This window comes from Callithrix jacchus, chromosome 8 (assembly GCF_049354715.1).
Source record: "Callithrix jacchus isolate 240 chromosome 8, calJac240_pri, whole genome shotgun sequence".
Taxonomy (NCBI): Eukaryota; Metazoa; Chordata; class Mammalia; order Primates; family Cebidae; genus Callithrix; species Callithrix jacchus.
Window position 1 is genome coordinate 21,271,528 of NC_133509.1, and position 10,742 is coordinate 21,282,269.

A 10,742-nucleotide genomic window follows, 5' to 3' on the forward strand; every position below is an offset into this window, starting at 1 on the left:
TCTCTCAGACCAGAGAGGGCCCAGACCTACCACCTCCGCTTGTGCCTCAAGGAACCATGAATGGAAAATCCACCCAGCTCAGTAAGTACTTATCTAGTGTTTACTGGATGTCTAGCCCAAGGAGGGCTACACTGAGAGGAGACAGGCTGACGAAGGAGCAGAGGTGAATATCCAAACTCCAGAACTCACAGACCTGACTACGATTCACCTGCTGCAGACACCAGTGAAGGCAGTGGGTGGGCTGCCCTGGCCGCCCTCTGCCCTGCTCCATGGGCCTGGAACCGTTCTGTTGTTGTTTTTACCTCCTGGAACCAGGAAAGTTTTGCTACCAAGAAGTTTGGCTTTCCCATTCTACATTTTGCTTCCAGTTGTCCCCTCCTTCCCTGAGAACTCCAAGGCACGCCAGCAGGCCAGGAAGATAAAATCAAGGTACAGAGACAGTGCAGAGTGAGGTTCCTCGTCCACTGGGAGAAGCCAACAGCCTCATAATGCCCAGAGGCACACTGCCCCAGAGAGGGAGGCTGTGACAGTCTGAGAGCTCCTCCCCAGAGCTGCACCTAAAACTGTGCCCCTGAAGCCAGCAGTGCAGCCTGGCCCAGGCCAGCCTCTAAGATGGACACTCGGTTTCATCTGCTACATAGATATGGCCCTCAGTGTCTGTCCTTTCTATGCAAAGCTTGGGCAAACTAAGAAATCACCTGTCTCTGCCTTTTGGAACTAAGAATTTAAATGGATTCAAAGTCAATGGTAACATTGCCCATGTGCATGGCAACTCACAGCATGTAACCCACATTCACCTGCATCATCGCTGCCAGTCCTCCACTCTTCCTCTCACTGAGGGAGGGAGCATAACTCCATTTCAGAGAAGGAAACTGAGATACGGGGAGGGGCAGGGACAGACCTGCCCAAGGTCAACTGGTAAATGGTAGAAAGAGGATGGGTTTTCTGACTGCAGTAACAATTGCTAACACTGTGCTGTGCCATCTCATAGCCTCAACTGAACTCAGCCTTTAAGCTACTATGAGATAGGAGCTATTAGTCACCTCCCTTTACAAATGAAGAAATCAAGGCACAGTCCAGGGATGTGAAGTGCCAGGATCACACAACTGGTTAGAGGCAGGACGGATTGAAACTCAGGTGATTTCTCAGGGGCCCGTACCCTTGACTGTGGCTGAAGTCTGGGTCCAAACCATCCCCAGAAGGACCTAGACAGGACCCAGGTCATCAGGTGCTGGGCAGGAGGGCAGAACAGGGAATGGGCTCAGTCTCCCAATCAACAGAGCAGCAGATGGAAACTGGGGTAGATGCCAGGTAATTTTTTCCAGACTTGGGGGTAGCGGGGAAGGAAACAGTACTGAAGACCATCCTCCCCACAAGCCAGCCAACCTGAGGGCAAAGGGCCAGGCCAGATGGCAGCCCACTCTCTTGGTTGGCTGCAGACAGCCAGGGGAGGAGAGAACTAGGCTCATGACTTGAGGCAATAGCTTTATAAAGGGAAAGGCAGCGAGACTGTGGGGCAAAAGCGGGGAGCAGGCATTATGACCAGTTTAGGCATGGACTTCCCTGCCTCAGGCAGCATAGGAAAATCAAGTCAGAATGGCATAGGTGGTATCACGGGCCTGCCAGCCTCACTGGAGGCCACGGCTGGCTCTTGAGCCTGGATGGAGAACAGGGGCACAATTCCCACTCACAGCCAGTGATGGCAAGTAGGCCAGCAGAGGAAGCAACAGATGTGGATGCTGACATGTCTGCACATTCTTGTCCCTCCCTTCCCCGTGAGTTCACATTCACGGGAGGGAAGAAGGCTTAGAGAAAGAAATGGTGCAGAGCTTCTATCTCTAAGAAAAATACCTTAAAGAGACCATTTCCTGAGCCCCATGGACAGGTGAGGCACAGCCCAATGCAAGAAGGCCCCTTGTGGAATGAAAGAAATGGACACACACAGACCGGAGATTCACGGTCCTGAAGCAGGAGCAGAAGCCCTAGGCAATCTCCCCAACACTCCAACTAAAGCCTCTCACCTTACAGGGCCCAACCAGGGTTCTCTGACCTCCTCCTCAGCCCTGATTCCATGGCTATACATGGCCTTCGCAGGAGGGATCCACCCCAAACAAGAGGCCTGTGGGAGGTAGAAGGATTCCGTGAGGCGGTTAACATTTGCAGACGTGAGGTTACCCACACACAGTTCACTTCCTTTCATAGACATGATGATCCAAGAATCCCAATTCTTAGGATTAGAAGTAGCTCTCAGAAGGCATTCAATCCCCAACAGCCCCCTCCATGCTAGACCGCACCCCTGCTGTGTGGCTTGGTGGCCACACAGACCTCCTGGCTATTAACAGCAGCAACGATTCCTATTGGCTGCCACCATTACTACCTATTGCAGGGGGCGAGACTAGGCAGTGATGACAATGAGGGGAGTGGGTGGGCTGGGGTCTGCAGAACCCTGCCCTGTCTATAAAGCAATTTTGACTCAGCTCCAGTCCATGGAACCATGAAGAAGTACACCCAGTAGTGAAAGGTAGTGAGATCTTCAACAGAAGCTGAAAATTGAGGGGTGGGCACAGTGGCTCACACCTGTAATCCCAGCACTTTGGGAGGCCTAGGTGGGTGGATCACCTGAGGTCAGGAGTTCAAGACCAGCCTGGCCAACATGGTGAAACACCATCTCTACTAAAAAATATAAAAATTAGCCAGGTATGGTGGTGAGCACCTGTAATTCCAGCTACTTGGGAGCCTGAAGCAGGAGAATCACTTGAACCCAGGAGGCAGAGGTTACAGTGAGCTGAGATCACACCACTGCACTCCAGTCTGGGCAACAAGAGCAAAATTCTGTCTCAAAAAAAAGAAAAGAAAATTGAGTCTTTTTTGAAACTCTCACTTTTAAAATATTGGAAAATAATTCCAAAGTTAAAGAGGATGGATATGGGCAAATAAAAACAGGTCTGAGGCCCATATCTGGGAATTCCAACATACTGTGTGCCTACTGTGACTATCTCACAGGCACAGGCACAGGCACGACAGCCACTGTACTGGCCCAGCTCTTGGCAGACCATGTCAGGGGAGGAGTCCTCAGAAGATTCTTCTTAGGCTGCGCAGGCCATTCCTGACCCTCCCCTCAGTGCTCTGCCTGCCTGTAAGCCTCAGCCAGGACATTCCCCTCTGGTGCCTGCCTCTTCCTCCTAGGCCAGTTCAGAGATAATCACCTTCTGGACATCTGTTCAGTCCACCAAGATTACACCACTGCACTCCAGCCTGAGCAACAGAGCAAAACTCCATCTCAAAAAAAAAAAAGTAAAAATCTGAAGAGGAATATTCAGTCGGTGGAGAAGGGACAGATTTTTCTCCTTCTATCAGGGCACTCTGCTCACCTGAAAACACGACAGGTCCTCCTGTGCTTTCCAGAGACAGTCCAGCAACATCCTTAGCCCCAAACTTAGCCAACATGGCACTGGGCTTATGGTGGGAGTGCCACCTGGTGGCCACTCTGGAACAGAGCTGAGACTTAGCAGAGACTAAGTGCTTCTCTACTCTGTCCTACTCATACATTCTGCATGCACTTTTGTATGACAGAAACTCCTAAAACTTCCTGGAGACAAGCTTCTCCCTCCCATTCCTATGCCCAAAATCCATCTCTGAGCCTCTATTCTCACTGTCCAAGGCCCGAGGCAGGGCAGGATCTCATAAACATCATATGGAATCCATCTAGACTAACAAAATCTGACTAGACATGGCTGGAAGGCCAAAGATTACCTGTCAGCCTAGATACTGACTTAAGGAAGGCCCTGACCAGTCCAAGCCTCTGTTTCTTTGTGTACAAAATGAGAAAGAGGAGCTAAACCTCTATCTCTTCTCCTGGTCTGCCTTCTCTCTATATGAGAGAGAGAGAAAGCTTTCTCATTCCATCTTCTTCATCTCCTTCTGTAGGATGAATTAAACATGCTTTTAAAGTGATGTTGACCGAGTGTGTTGGCTCATGCTGGTAATCCCAGCACTTTGGGAGGCTCCTCCTGTTGTACCAAAATTTCTGTTTGCATGTTGGGTATACTTTCTTCTTCGAGCTCATTAGGTTTAACAGAGGGACTATCAGTTGCTGTTTGGACCTCACTTTCATCAACTGGATTGTTTTTCAAGCCAGGGCTTTCTTTTTCTAATTCTGGGTCTTGACTTGGTTTGCACCTTGTTTTCATTACTTGTGAATACATGGTGATCCACTTTCCCAAACTGAAGTCCAACACAAAGTACACACTGAAGTCCATCTTCTGGTAAATTATCAAGATGTCCAAATCGATCATAAATTGTATCTATGTTTGCCTCTGGGTCATTTTCTTTTACCAAGGTTGTAAATATAGCTTCCTCGTCTTTTATATTCATGTTTTCAGGAGCCATACTTATTGAGAGTTGATTTCCATCCATCAATACTGGGAAGCAGGTATAAAATTTTACCATGGACCTGGCAGCTTTTCTATTTATTTCTATATATGCCTTTTTATGAGATGAGAAAATCAAGACATCCTTTAAGCCACCAAATGGTTTTGCTAAGTCACAAAACCATTGTGGGTGGATCACCTGAGGTCAGAGGTTCAAGACCAGCCTGGCCAAAATGGTGAAACCCTCTCTCTACTAAAAATACAAAAATTAGCTAAGAATGGTGGTGCACACCTGTAATCCCAGCTACTTGGGATGCTGAGGCAGGAGAATCACTTGAACACAGGAGGTGGAGGTTGCAGTGAGCTGAGAGCATGCTGTTGTACTCCAGTCTGGGCAAAAAGAGCAAAACTCCATCTCAAAAATAAAAAAATAAAAAATAAAGTGATGTCCATAGGAGAGAAGATGTCCCAGGACCCTCCCAGCTCTGATGTGATCCCTGAGGCTGCTGGGGCCACTTCAGTGAGGAGATACACATGCACAAGTGTGGTCACCCACAAACAGTTCACATTCCTTCATGAATATAGTGATCCAAGAACCTCAATTCCTGGGATTAGGAGTGGTTCTCGAAGGGCATCAGTCCTACCTGAGAGCCACTCACAAGACTCCTTATGGTGGCAATACAGGTTCTGCTTACAGACCTCCCGTGACGATGAGCTCCCTTACAAGCCAGCCTTGCCCGTCCTGTTTAGCTCTGACACAGAGCCTTCCTCCCCAGCGGAAGACTCCCAGTGGTCCTAAATCTGTCCTCTGAGGCCACAAGGACCATGACTAATCCCTCTTCCTGGAATAGAGCCCTTCCGTTATTTCACAGAGATCATGTCCTTCTAAATCTGCTCTTTATTCAGGGTAAATAACCCCAGTTTCAAATAAGTCCCTCATGGGGCTTTCCTTGAGAGGCTCTTGAATCTTGGTTGATTTCTAAGACACAGTTGTCCATCATTTAGCAAACTTTTACTGACCCCTCCTAGGTGCTAAACAGTCCAGATTGCGTCTCTCTCCTGCAAAGATCAGGCCTCAGATCAGAACACAACATCTAGCGTGGAGGCTGAGCAGTAATCGGCTGAAAGACTGGCTTCCTTCCTCCTTATTCTAGCACCTCTAAAGGCACTGTTACTGGGTTGAGACACCCCGTTGTTAAATCCTGCTCATCTTAGCTCAGGGCTATCCCTGGACCAATTCCCAGCCATCAGCAGTGGCCCTCTGGGATGCTTACTTGAGAAAGATTATTGAATCTGGGCCCAGGAGAAGAAATGAGACCCCATCCTGCATAAGAGCAATTAATTTTCTGGTCCCCACTGCAGGATCTTAGACTTCCCTTGGTCCTGTCCTTGTTAGGGTTACTTCGTTGTCTGGGCCCTGATGCCATCTAGAACATTCACCAGCCCAGCTTTGAGTGCCTGGCATCTCTGCTACACACACAGTCAATATCCACTTATAGAAATTGAGGGAAAATGTCAAACAAGGCACAACTGACGCTCCAAGAAGTTAGACCATATGTGGAAAAGCAATCTGAACCTCAGTCTGACTTAGAAGCCTAAGTCCCCTCCAAGACCGAAGCTGCCACTCCCAAGGTAAGTGGCTAGCAGACTCTCCAGCCAGCCAGGCACAAGGCCCCAGGTGGGTGCACTGATGGAGTCATGCTGACACAGTCCCTCCCAAGCCCTAGAAAGGCCACTTCTCCGGCATACAGGAAGCACTCCTCTGTACATGGGGCTAATAATATCTACTTTTCAGAGTCATTATGAGATTAACTAAGATGGCACATGTGAGTGCCTAACTCAATGCCTGGCACAGAGAGGGTGCTTGATACATAAACACTGCTGTGCTGTGTTGCTATTAATATTAGCTAGTTTTGCCAAGATAGAGTAGGCCAGTGCCTGGGTTGCCACGAAAGCATTTCAAACATGGAAGAAGTTGAGTTATGTTCCCAGAGATCTCAGAGCCTACAAGAGTGAGAGAGGCCCAGGTCCAGGGGAACCAGGGGCACAGCTGAACTGACCTGAGCCTAGCCCGGGGCCAGATGGGACCCCACCTGCTGGAGAGGCTGGGTTAGCAGAAAGAGGGAGGCCTGAATAAACTCCCCAACATCCTCACCAAACACTCACCGCCAAAGTCTGTGGCAACAGCAACAAGAAGCCACCTCGGGGTAGGGCTCTGAGAGCTTGGTCTGGGGCCCAGGCCAGATGGGGCTGAGGCGAGGAGCAGATCTGGGGCCCATGTGCCCAGCAAGCTGTGCCAGCCCAGCCCATACCAGCCCAGCCAAATTTGAGTTATATCAGGAGAACGGATCTGTTAGAAAACTCACCCATCTCTACATATTTGCATATTCTATTTCAGGGTCTTTTCCTTTTTTTCCCTCAGCTTCCTAGAAAAGTTCTTGTGATCACTTCCAACTTCACCTCTGCTGAACTGCAAAAACTCACACGCAATCCCATCTCTCCTGTAACTACTATACTCTCGCTCACCAGCAAGGCCTCCTGCCCTCTCTGCGTCCACTGCCCCTCACCTATTCAGTCCTCAACCCCTGCTATCTGGCTCCAGTTCCATTGGAATTTCTCCCCAAGGTCACCATGGCACAAGTCAGCAAATCCAAGGTCAGCCCTTCTGTTACTAGGTTTGTCTGTGGCATCTGACCCCACCGAGCATGCCCTCTTTGTCCAGTTCCTTCCACTCACTCAGCTTTGCTGGCTCCTGCTCTCACCTTCCCAGAAGCAGTGGCTCCTGCCCCCGCTCCATGTCTCACATCTATCAGTCACCATTTCCTGTAAAGCTGAACTCCTCAGTGGGTATCCCTTTTCCTCTACCTTTCTCTGAAAAGCTTAACTGCCTTCTCACATGACACAGGCCCAGTCTTCAGCTTAGAACTTCCTGGTGACTACCTCAGCCCAAAGATATCCAACTGTCTCTAATTATGCACATCCCCACCTGGCTGTCCCATGGCACCTCATTCCAAATCGTCACCCCAGTCCCTTATTCTTGCTGCTGCGCCACCATCCGCCCGCTCACATCCTGCCTGCCTCCCCACTCTCAGCGCCCAGAACTAGCCTGTCCTTCACACCTAACAGCTTCCCTCCACCCAGCTCCCCTGCAGCAGCTCCAGTTGAGGCCCCCACCGTGTCCCATCTGGAGGATCCAGCCAGCCTCCTAGCTGGTCGCCTACCCCCAGTCTCACTTCCCACAAATCCAGCCTCCACACAGCTGTCAGATTATCTCACACAGATCTGGTCCCCCGTTGCCCGCCTGAAGCTGCCCCGGGGTGCTCTTTGCCCACAGGCTAAAGCCCTAGCTCCTCAGTCGGATCTAAGCCCTCATCACCTCCTATTCCTCCATACTTCAGAGGCCAAGGGCAGTGGGAGGAAGGGTGCCAGCTCTGGAGTAAGACAGACCTGAGCTTCTGGCCTACCTGTCTACTTCCTACTCACGAGACTGTGGAGAGATGATTTCACCCCTTGCAACCTTGGTGTCCCCATCTGTTCAGCGGAGACAACAGTATACTCACCTTTCCCAAGGATCTGATATCAGCTCTAACTCCTGAAGCTCTCCACCTCCGCCTCTCCTTCCCCACTGCCACACTGCCAGGTCAGCCTACCAGTTCTAAGTGGATCACTGCCACAGCCTCCTCCCCGGCTCCCTCAAGCTTGCCCACCCCCAGCCTTTTACTCCCAATATAGTCACAACACAGCAGCCAGAACGACCTTTCGTTCAAAATACACATTGGACTCTCCCCCCGACTGCAATTCTGTGATGCCCATTGCCCAGGGTAAGTCTGAACTCCTTACATGGCTTCAAACGATCTAGCCTCTGCCCACCCGCTTGCCTTGCTAGCCAGCCTGACAGTCAGAGATATAGAAGCCAGGTTTGCTCCCCACTCCCAGCCCCTCAGTACATACACCTTCCTGCCCAATTCTCTTACCCTTCAGGTCTCAGCATAGTGCCATTTTCTCCATGCTTTCCCTCACCCTCACACCCCACCCCCAGCCCATGTTAGCCCCGCTTCCTGTGAGCGCCACAGCCCCTGGCCTTGCCTGGCCCAGTTCTCATTAGACTTTAACATAAACATGTTTGTCTGTCTTACCAATGACACAGCTCTGTCAGAGCAAGGATACCTTCATGTTTACCCATCACAGAGTAGAGCTTGAGTCAGTGTTTGTAGGAAGGATGAAAGGGGGCTGGGCAGAGTGGCTCATACCTGTAATCTTAATACTTTAAGAGGCCAAGGTGGGTGGATCATCTGAGGTCAGGAGTCTGAAACCAGCCTGGCCAACCTCATCTCTACTAAAAACACATACATTAGCCGGCCGTGGTGGTGTCCACCTATAGTCCCAGTTACTCAGGAAGCTGAGGCAGGAGAATTGCTTGAACCCAGGAGGCAGAGGTTGCAATGAGCTAAAACTGCACCACTGGACTCCAGCCTCGGCAACAAAGTGAGACTGTCTCAAAAAGAAAAGAAAGAAAAGGATGAAAAGGACAATGGTGACAAAAAGAGTCCTTGGCTCATGGAAAGCCCCAGGCTCAATGGGGGCACTTATCAGACTCAACAGAGACTACTCAAAACATGGCTGTTGCAGGAAGCAAAACCAACTTGCCAAGCCCTTGGAGGAAAGAGTCAACAAAGAAGGGAAAGGGAAACCGTGGGGACGCCTCCGTTCTGGGAAGAAGTGTAACTGGTACTGGGGGTCAGTCAGTCCAAGGGATAGGGCAGGGTGACTCAATGTTCCGCAGCATAATGGGGTGGGGGAGTTAAGGAACCCCAGCACCTTTGAAGGCAGTCCTCAGGGTCAGGGTGAGAGCTGCCACAGAAAGGAAACCAGCTCTGGGCAGGTTGTATCATGGGCATAGAAAGGGCTGTGTCAGCCCATTTGACCAAGACACCCACGAGGATGGGACTGGCCTTTGCTTCCACCAGAAACAAGCAAGAGACACTGTGTTCAAAGACAGAGCTTCCTGGTCTTTGCTCCCAACCACAAGTAGGCAGCTGGGCTCCAGGCAGACCACTGAGGCATACAGAGGCCCAGAGAGTTCTGAGTCTTTCCTGTCAATGCAGATACATAGAAATTTCTCAAGTTTTCTGGTAGAGGCAAAGAATAACATGCTGTTCAGGCCATAGGCAGACTTTAAGAGCATCACTGATATGTCAGAGATAATCCAGAGGAAACAGGATGTACTGGGGACCAAAACCAGGACAGGTCAAAGGGGCAAGTCAGTGACCCACCACGGCATTCCGTAAGTAACTAAAGCCCTAATGCAGAATTCCATAAGTAATTAAAACTCAGGTAGAAGGGAAGGCAGGCTTGTTCTGAGTGGTTCCTTAGGGCAGAGGGTTCCTTAGACCAAGGGGCAATGCCCTGGCAAATAGTTAAAAGGACAGAATAGCTGTTATTGTAAGTGGTAAACTTTTTGCCTCTGGAGGAGACAAGCAGAAACCAAATGACCACGACTGGGAATGTGGAGATGAAACGTCTGCCAAGGCACAGGGCAGGAACAGACCTCTGAGCCCCTTCCCACCCATGTTAGTTCCCCAGTGAGCCAAAACACCATCTGAGGGGAAGAAGTTTTTTCCCAGCAAAGTATTAAAGACACGTCTGCAACGCCGCAGGGACCACCACAGAGAACGCTGTGCCAAGGGGAACGTGAGTGAGCATAGGCAGATGGAGCAGCAGCTTGGGGGTTGGTGCCCTCTCTTCAATATTAAAGCTGAGCCCTGTTCATGCTGGTGTTGTTGTTTAGTATTGCTAGTTAACTGCTCTTGTATTTATGCCTTCAGATCAAAGAGGGCCCTGCCTCCTGGCAAAGCTCTGAGGCCCCGATTCTGGCATCATTACCGAACAAGCATCAAAAATGCTTGGTGAGAGTAGGCTGGGGGGAGGACAAGGAAATCTTTTCAAGCCATTGAGAGAGAGAGAGATATGTGGAAGGCAAGCCCCCTCCCTTTGCTTCCCCTGAAAGTCCATCCAGCCACTCCCTAGACTGTGGATGTCTCAGAAGCATGAGCCTCTTCTGGGCATAGCTGTAATCCAGCAGTTACCCTGAAGACTGGGTGGCAGCCCTGCCTAGCCTTAGGTACATCCTGAGGCTGCCAAACTCCAAAGCCCCAAAGAGTCTGGGGGCTACTGCTGGAAACTTCTCCCAGAAGTGAACATGGGTATCTCACAGCATCCATAATATAGGGCCTAAAATCCTCCACCCAGGGCCCAGAACCAGGGGCCAGCCCTGCTCCCTGATGCCACAACATCAAAACCAGCACACCTTGCTTGCCCCACTGCCTCCACCGATTCAGATAAGCCAGAAAGGTCAATCACTGGACAAAGCAG